Source organism: Branchiostoma floridae, chromosome 11 (genome assembly GCF_000003815.2).
Source record: "Branchiostoma floridae strain S238N-H82 chromosome 11, Bfl_VNyyK, whole genome shotgun sequence".
Classification (NCBI taxonomy): Eukaryota; Metazoa; Chordata; class Leptocardii; order Amphioxiformes; family Branchiostomatidae; genus Branchiostoma; species Branchiostoma floridae.
The window spans coordinates 13,984,834-13,995,077 of NC_049989.1; positions in this window are offsets into that span (position 1 = coordinate 13,984,834).

Sequence of the window (10,244 nt, forward strand, 5' to 3'; positions counted from 1 at the left end):
CCGCGAAGTACCGAGGGTCTCCGTCTCTCACCCCCACCCGGACAGCGTACTGACTTGCGAGTTCGGCAACCGGAATGTTTGTTTCACGGACCAGCTCGCCGTTGCTCCAGAGGGCTGCCATCCCCGTGGCACTGTCGTAGGTTGCACCCACATAGTTCCAGGCGTTCTGCTGCAGCGCGTCCGCAATGATGTAAGGTGAAGAATGATATCTGCCTACCAGCCTACAGTAGACATGGATTAGATCATTCACTTCAAAAGAAATCGACCTAAATATAAAAAAAGTAGAAGAAAGGCAGTAAAAGAGGCAGCAAGGGTAAGTATGTTAATGAACATGATTATAAACATGAATGGATTCTTAAGGATCTCACCGCATGAAAAGCAGTCGTGAAGACAACAGCCAAAAGTGTAATGCCCAGTTGTTGTTCCCCACGTAGTCGAAGATTGGTCCCTCCACTCCGGTAGGATAGATGTGCAACAGTATGGTGAAGGAGTAGCGCACATCCAACCTGCCATTGTTGGGAATCTCGATGTAGGAATTACGAGTTCCAGAAAACAGGAAAGCTCCTTCATCGTCTCCGTACGGACCTGGGACTAGCTGAGTTCCTGTGGCGGTCCCGTCATTTCCGTTTCCGGTGATGTCTGATGTTCCGTGCCGTGCGTTCAGAGGCCACAAACCAACTGCTGCAGCTGCAGAAAACAACATGGAAATTAAACCAACGATAAAACTACAAGCGACGCACTTCTGAGGCCCACGTACATTACATCATGTCTATAAGGCGCCTGTGTAAATGCATGTGCAACCATAGAGGACTCAGTTGCCATTTTCAAAATAAGTAATCGGACACAAAAATGGGCAGTGTCAATGCTCGTTTAAGCCAGTTAGTTGAGTCGGCGACGCAATTTTCCGTCTCATTTTTTTATAGCATGACAAGCGCCCTTTTTTTACACCTTTATAATTTCCGTGTCAAAATAACGTATATATATATATATATATATATATATATATATATATATATATATATATATATGTACATAGAGAGAGAGAGAGAGAGAGAGACAGACAGACAGACAGACAGACAGACAGACAGATAGACAGACAGACAGAGACAGAGAGACAGAGGGAGAGCTCACAGAAGAAACAAGAGCAAACAGCTATGGGGCATACACACTGCACGATAAACATGTAAACTTAATGTAGTAAAAAGAAACCTACCAGCGGCAGTGAATACTTGGACTTCGCACATGGCGAGTATTCGGACGGACCCAGGAGCATGGACGCCCACATAGCGCCCCCGCATCCCCTGACACGGGACGGAAATGGACGGCTGGTTGAGGGCGATCTGATGATCACCTCCACACCTAGGGTTCGTGCTGACCTGGTCGGAATCCCCGATGTGGATGTTAAAGGGGTTGAGTCGTTCAGCGCAACAGTCCTGACGGTTAAAGATGACCACCCTGTAGATATTGAAGACAAAGCATGCGTTTACTGTTAAATGTAGTTTCAGGGAATTTCAATGTTGATGTCATTGGTGTCTTTTATCCTTTAATTTTTTCATATTTAACTCTTATATTGCTAACGATAATACTTTGTGTTATGTAAAGCCCCAAAGCGCGTACGATTTCTTGCGATGAAGTATTCCGCATATCGTACGATGAGCGCAGTAAATCGCAGCAAAATCGTAAGCAAAATAAGCCATTGCAACGCATCGGATGATGTTCAAAATTTTTCCAGCGTCGTACGATTTTTCACTTGTGTCTCTTCTGAATAGCCGCATGACCGCTTTTGTGCTTCTTTATCCAACCAAATGTGGACGTAGCTGTTGAATACCTTTCTATAATATCTTTAACTGTAAAAAAAGACCATGAAAACATATATTTCCGACTCATAGAGCCTGCCTTTCTGTTCGAGTTGTCCCCATGGTTATTACAATTATGGTAAACTGACCCGAGGCCGACGAGAGCTGAGATTTGATCTAATTATGAACTCACGTGCATGTAGCGATCAAACACTTGTCTGCATCACCTGTGCGTGATACTAAATCTTGCTCGTGTAAAACATTGCCTTGAAGGCAGGCTCCTCTACGGGCGCGCTGTTCTCTGGTTGCTACTGTGGCAGTTGCGACTGATGTAGTTTCCCTTTTCGTCAACATCGACAATATCATGGAAAACTAAAACCATCACGACATGCCAAAAGTTTATCATTCTTTAACGTCATTATGAGAAAAAATGACCGCAATAAAGTCTGCTATGGAGGCAATAAAATTGTACGACGATGGATAAACTTTGAACATGTTCAAAATCCATTTCAGGTCTATTTTTCGTCATACGGTACTCCCCGATTCACTATGATTAACTGCGATTGACACAGGCACGCTCTTATGACCTCATCGTACGATGCACTACGCGCTTTGTGACCACAGCTTTATAAATTTAAACTATTGCTTCCGATTCTCCCCCGACTTACGACGCACTGCGCTCATACTGCGCATCGCAAGGAATCGTACGCGCTTTGTGAGCGGGGCATAACCTCGTACATGGAGTTGGGAAGATGAATGCCAATGGTCAGTTACTCTTGACCCTGTGTGCCGAAAACAACCTAACTATTACGAACACTTTGTACAGACAAGCAGACAAGTATAAAACCACCTGGATGCACCCCAGATCAAAGCAGTGGCATATGCTGGACTATGTCATATGCCGCAGGCGTGACATCACTCAGTGACTTTAAAACCACTCGTGCCATGAGAGGAGCCGAGTGTTGGACAGATCACCGCTTGGTTAGATCGATGCTTAAAATACACATTGCCCCAACACATCTTAAAAAGTCTGCGCCCACCAGATCATTCTACAATGTGGAGCAGCTAAAATGCCATACGCGAGAAATTCGCACATAGCCTCGATACAAAGCTGCATTCCCATGGACCACTTTCTGGAAGCACCACACAACAGTGGGACCAGTTTAAAAAAAGTGGTGAAGGAGACAGCTCAGTGTACACTTGGTCCTAAGAGGCGGCCTCACCAGGATTGGTTCGATGACAACGACGAAGCCATCTTACAACTGCTGGATGAAAATCGGAAGGCTTTTATAGCATGGCAAAACGACTTGTCCTCTCCCTCCAAAAGGCACCGCTTCAAGGAGCTCCAAAGACAAGCCCGAGCTACACTCCGCCGCATTCAGGACGAGTGGTGGGTGTCGAAGGCTGCAGATATCCAACACTACTCCGACACCAGGAACAGCAAGAAGTTCTTCGGTTCCATTAAGACAGTGTTTGGACCACCAAAGCCCAGCACCGCTCCACTTAGGTCAGCTGATGGCACCCTGCTGAAGGAACAAAGTGCTATCAACAAGAGATGGCAGGAACATTTTAGTTCCTTACTCAACAGACCATCCACAGTGAGTGCGGAAGTTCTGGAAAGAATTCCTCAAAGACCTACCATTAATGCTCTTGACCTCTTCCCCACACTACAGGAGGTCAACGAGGCTATCAAACAGACAAGTGCTGGTAAGGCTCCCGGAAAGGACAGTATCCCTGCTGAAGTATTCAAAGCTATAGGACCCACAGCCCTTAGTAGCTTTCACACCCTTCTCATCAACATATGGAAGGAGGAAGACATGCCTCAGGACTTCAGAGATGCAACAATTGTTCCACTTTACAAGAACAAAGGCAGTAAATCTGAATGTGGAAACTACCGAGGCATTTCTCTTTTGTCCATTGCTGGAAAACTGCTAGCACGCATCATACTTAACCGGCTGATCTCCACCGTCACAGAGAATAACCTCCCGGAGGCACAGTGTGGTTTTCGTCCAGGCCGTAGCACAGTGGACATGATATTTGCAGTGCGCCAGGTCCAAGAAAAGTGCAAGGAGCAAAACCTGGACCTATATGCAGTTTTCATTGACTTAACGAAAGCTTTCGATACTGTCAGTAGGGAGGCACTCTGGACAATACTTGAAAAGTATGGATGCCCCAAAAAGTTTGTCAACCTGATTCGCCTATTTCACGACCAGATGACAGGCATGGTGCTGTGTGGGGGAGAATCATCTGAAACATTTGAAATTTCCAATGGTGTCAAACAGGGGTGCGTATTAGCACCAATTCTCTTCAACCTGTTCTTCACTTGTGTCCTCGACCAGGCATTGAAGGATGCAAGAGATGGTGTGCACCTGAAGTACAGAACAGATGGATCCCTTTTTGACCTGCGCCGACTGAAGGCAAAAACAAAGACAGTGGTGACAACTATCCTAGAGGCCCTCCTTGCTGACGACTGTGCCCTGATGGCCCACAAGGAGCCAGTTCTCCAGCTGTTCGTCAACAAATTTGCAGAGGCAGCAAACCTCTTTGGTCTCACCGTCAGTCTTGATAAAACAGAAGTGCTTCTTCAGCCCGCACCACTGTCTGTGGCCCGTTGTCCGTGTATCTCAATTGAGGGTACCAAACTGAAGACCGTGGATGGATTCACTTACCTCGGTAGTGTTATGTCCAATGACGGCTCCCTTGACAAAGAGATCAACAACAGGATCTGTAAAGCCAGTCAAGCACTCGGCAGACTGAAAACACGAGTGCTTAACGAGCATAACATAAAGTTATCCACGAAGTTAAAAGTCTACCAAGCAGTTGTCATCCCCAGCCTGCTGTACGGCTGTGACACTTGGACTTTGTACAGGTGACACATCAAGCAGCTAGAGCGCTTTCACATGCGCAGTCTGCGCTCAATCCTTGGTGTTCGCTGGCAGGATAAGGTCTCCAACCTTGAGATCCTAGACAGAGCAAAGACCACAAGTATAGAAGCAGTAATTCTGAAAGCTCAACTTCGATGGACAGGACATGTCATTCGAATGGATGACTCTAGGATCCCAAAACAGCTCCTCTATGGTGAGCTTTGCCAAGGAAAAAGGAAGAGGGGTAGACCGCAAAAGCGCTTTAAGGACAATATAAAAACAAACATTAAGTATGCTGACATAGCCCCGAACCAGCTTGAGACACAGGCACAAGACCGTAGTGACTGGCGCTCGCTAACGAAGCTTGCTCAGGAAAACTTCGAAAGGGCCCGCCGAACAAACATTGAAGAGGCCAGACGCAGACGTAAAGCAGCGGCAGCAGCAGCAATGACCAGGCAGCAGAGCCAGCCCCAGTTCAGCTGTGAGCAATGCGGACGACCCTGCCGGTCCAGAATCGGACTCCTGAGCCACCTGCGAGTGCACAACAGATGAGAAAATGCACGTAGAAGTCATCATCGACTACGATGGACAACCAAGATAACCTCGTAGCACTGTTGCTTAGTTAGTAGTTGTTGCCATACGCCGTATCCTGTAATTGTCCAGAAATTCATTCAGACTAAAATGGTTGGGCCATGTTCTGCGGATGTCGGATGACCGTATCCCCAAAGTTGCTCTACATTGGGCCCCTGAGGAGAAGAGAAAACAGTGACGTCCTGAAACTACATGGAGACGCACTGTGGCCAAAGACCTAGCGGCCATTGGGATCCCCTGGGATGCTGCTCAGCCCCTAGCACAGAACAGACCCCAGTGGAGGAAACTTATCACAGCCTTATGGGGGCACACACCAGTTTATTTGGGGTTTCAATTGGAGGCGGCATACCCTAAAGTCTAGCGACCAGCTCTACCAGGGAATTATCCTGAAGCAAAATAACTGTATATCTGGTGAAAGCATATTCCTTTAGCTACAAGTCAAACTAAGTTTCGATCCTTCAACTTCTCTGATTTTAAAAATTAGAGGGAAAAAACATTATTTTCATGTAAAAAATAATGCAAAAAATCGGGCATTTTGGCATTGAAAGAAAAACATGAAGATGATTTTTCCGGCAAACACGACTGATACTGTCAGAAAGAGGAAAACCTAACGAGTAATCCAGCTAATTATAAAAAAAATTCTAGTACTACAGTTTTTTTAATCATCCACGGCGCGCGGCATTACAACTAGGCTTAACACAGCGCTTCAGAGGTTAATCTAGGTCACGAGCCTAATCACATTCAGGCGTAGGAATATCCCGGAAGTAAGACGCGGACCAAAACACAATTTGCACCGAAAACACACCATTTCCTACGCTTTTCAGCCATGTAACCGTTTAATGTCATTTCGCAGGAAATAATGAGAAATGTCAACTCAAACATGGACCCTCGGAAGCCTTTCGTCACTTTTTTCTCGCGCACTAGCTCGGACCCCTGTCGCGGAAGAACTGGTGTGTGCACCGTTAATATATGCAAATTATGATTATTATTGTCCATAACTTTAAAACGTTATACTATATAGTCATGCCAAGTTTGAGTTGTCTGCGACTTTTCTTTCTCGAGTAACAGGTGGTTGAAAGTTGCGGTGTCGGAAGGCTGATTTTGCGCCTTCAGGCCAGTATACCATTCAATGCGCATAATAGCAATTACGTCACAATGAGCTTGTCCTATGGAAGAGGTTTTAGGCCATTAATACGTGCTAAATGAAGAGGCATGGTCGTGAAAAGGAAAGGCAAGGGGCCGCTCTTGCGATGGAGCACACTTTCCCTCTATTTCTAACTGGAATGAACAGTAGAAACCACCTAGAACGTAGTTGAGTTCGTGACGTCACAATGCCGGCCACTAGCCTATGTTTGAAAGTAAGAACGCTGCAGTTTTAAGTTCCGCACTTCAACGAGAAGTGCTTGAAATGTTATTTTTTGGTCATATCTGGTAGAGGATAGACCTGGCTTTCCCGTCCAAGCGTTTCCGTAGGCCGGGCTTCTTTCATTTCGTAGAAAAATGAAGTCATATGTTGTATCTTTGGTTAAGATGGAGGCCTATTCTGCATATCCTGCCGGTATGAACTTAAAAACGGGCATCTGCTAAGATAAGGCTTTGCAGTTTGGTGTCGGTCTCGGTGTAATAAACAAGCCTTGGGATGTATCTTCGGATTGGTGCAACTTACTTGTGTTAATGTCGAGAACTAGCGCCACGCCGAACTTAACATTTGATTTGCCAGGAAAGTGCAAAAAATCGGGCATTTTGGCATTGAAAGAAAAACATGAAGATGATTTTTCCGGCAAACACGACTGATACTGTCAGAAAGAGGAAAACCTAACGAGTAATCCAGCTAATTATAAAAAAAATTCTAGTACTACAGTTTTTTTAATCATCCACGGCGCGCGGCATTACAACTAGGCTTAACACAGCGCTTCAGAGGTTAATCTAGGTCACGAGCCTAATCACATTCAGGCGTAGGAATATCCCGGAAGTAAGACGCGGACCAAAACACAATTTGCACCGAAAACACACCATTTCCTACGCTTTTCAGCCATGTAACCGTTTAATGTCATTTCGCAGGAAATAATGAGAAATGTCAACTCAAACATGGACCCTCGGAAGCCTTTCGTCACTTTTTTCTCGCGCACTAGCTCGGACCCCTGTCGCGGAAGAACTGGTGTGTGCACCGTTATGTCCCACATGGGATGGAGAAGGTAAGCAAGTTAGCATTCATTCATTACCTATACATGTCTATATACGTACCTATCCACCACGTACGATCGACCGAGATCGACCCACCAGGTTGGGTTAGCCTCTCCCGGGTTAACTCTAGTAGCTGTACAGGAACCAGCGTAGTGGTTGGTGTCGGTGTTCCCGTCAACGGCCTTTCCGGGAGGCTGAGCGGTGCTTGTTTGGAACGCTGGCTTCCCCAGGGCGACATTGACACCTACCACAGGCGAGAGGACTGTCATCATTTTTACATCAATGCACCGTTGAAGTAATCTCCAAGCAGATCCTACGGCGCCATAAGATACATGTAGTACCAAAGCTGACCAAGAGGTATAGCCAGCCAAGGGAGTCAGACGAGGTCGCATACACACTCCTATGCCGGCTTCACTCCTCTGTCAGCTTTTGATACTATCTATAAATGCTACCGTAGGATCTGCTTGGAGATTACGTTGAAGTTTTGTATCTGCATTCAAATAGTCGGTATAATCACCCTTCGGCGTAACACACTGGCTTAAGTTGAAGAAGCTCTGCGACAATGAATTTACTAAAACGTGAAGATTCAATACGTAAATTGTAAGTAGTCAAAAAGACTGGACAAATGACTAAACACAAAAAGTGAGGTATACCAAAAACTACATTTTCATTTTTGTTCTTTCAAATCGCCTTTAACGTTGGAATTTACTTTCAAATTGGAATTCTATGACATTAGTATCCATTTCGGCAATTTAAATTTACGGCATATAAATGCCCATTTTACAGCCAATTTGTACCATTTACAAGGTGGTTATTAAAAACTTTTCTTCTTTTATTTCTGTAAACGGACGAAAAAATTGATACGCGCGAGGATGTAATCCATATTATCAAATCAACATGGCCTAGGTATATGCGATCCCGTGATCGGGAAAAGTCGGACAGTCACGTGTAGGTCAGTTGCGACTTCAGAAAGATTTGTCCTGTCAAAGTTGTCCTTTTTTAACAGGTTTTCTGTGTTTTACAGTTAGTTAACAGATTTAATCTCCTCCAGAGCAGAACTTGTGTGCAGTTTTTGGGTCCAAACGTTGTTTTGTACACACCTGGACTAATAACGTCAGCTGTTCTGACGCAAGTGCCGTTGCCCTCGTCGCAACCCTCCGTTGTTCTGACGCCGTCGTTGCCGTGCCAGGAGTGACTGTTCGCGTCCAGTGTTGTCGACTGACGTGTCCTCTTCCCGAGGGCGATGTTTGTGCCAGCTGAGGCGGAACAAAAAGGAACTGTGAATGCACCATGCTAGGGGGCACTCAATAATCTTAAGTAACGGCCCTGGCGTACCGACCTGAGGTGCATTCTTCTCGCTACGTTAGGCCGGGTTCACACGTGCGTATATATTCTAGTCCGTATGAGGTCCGTATGGAATGCTTAGCCTCTACCAGGCTCAACAAGTTCCAGGAAAAATGATAGAAATTGGACAAATGTAGCCAGAGGACATGCCAGAGGAGTTAGCATACTGCTCGGATAGCTAACGTTAACTCGTCTGGCGTAGTATATGTCGATATTTGTCCAATATCTACTATTTTTCTAGTGACCTGTGCACACTTCCATTGTGTGATACGGACCCTCGTACAGACTTGAAAACCGGCCAGCCATAAGCTTATCATATACCCCCTTCTGTTGTTTGAAATAAATCATACTCCTCTGTCAGTTAACTTGTTTGGCAAGTTTCTATCTATATTTGTCCAATTTCTACCTACTATTTTTACAACCACTGGTAGGAACTAAGACTTCCATACGGATCACTAACGGACAAAAATATATACACAACTGTAAACCCACCTAAAGTGATCTTGAGACAGTATCCAAACTAAACAGTGTCCAACCGCCACCGGGGGCTTAGTTTAGGCACAGTTTAGACCTTGGATACTGCCATTGCCCCCAATAGATCTGCTTGGGTATTACACAAACGGTCTGCCTGGCATGAGAGGGTAAAGATATACTAGATTTTAAATCTTCAAATTGGCACTAGCTTTTAAAGCTTCAAATCAAAGGTAAAATCTCCTGACCTGTTTTACGGAAGCAAGCCGGATACCCGGGGTACGGATCCCAGCAGCACCCGTGGAGCTCGCATTCGTGAGGTGTGACGTCATCCCAGGCACACGGCTGTCTGGAGGCCAGGGGGGTGGAGCAGCCCAGTCCTTCAATGAAAAATAGAAAAAATCATGACGACCCAGCAACAACGATGGAGTTATTCTAGTACGACGTTTGAAACAATATCAGCCCTTGCATTTTAAAAAACACCAGGGACCTAAACTTACAGCTCTTACTCTCTGCTGCAACTTAAAGGTATCGGGGACTCACAAATCACGTCCTAAGTACTTTAAGCTCCCCTTCGACAAATTTCACACAAATGCTGACATATAGAGAAATGTTTCAGACTGTCTGAGTGATTATAGAAATGTATTAGAAGCTGCATGGGGCTTAGGTCCTAATTGGAAAAACGGGCCCGGCCGGGGAGTTCACGTTGACGTTTTTTTTTTTTTGTTTTTTTTTTTCATTTTCGGACGTGATCTCTACGTGGTTCCGTAGGACACCTTACGGCTCCAGGGGTATTTTTGTGCCCGGCCGGGCCCCGGGTTGAATCTAAGTCGTACTTGAAATGAACCTGGGACTCGGTAACAAATAGACGCAGTGACCTTCCAATGGAGAACACTTAGGGGCACCCCGTCCCCAAACTTTGCCTAAGTCAAATGAATGTCAATATCAATACTAAACTCGTACGGACTTTTATATATGCACACGCGTGACCACT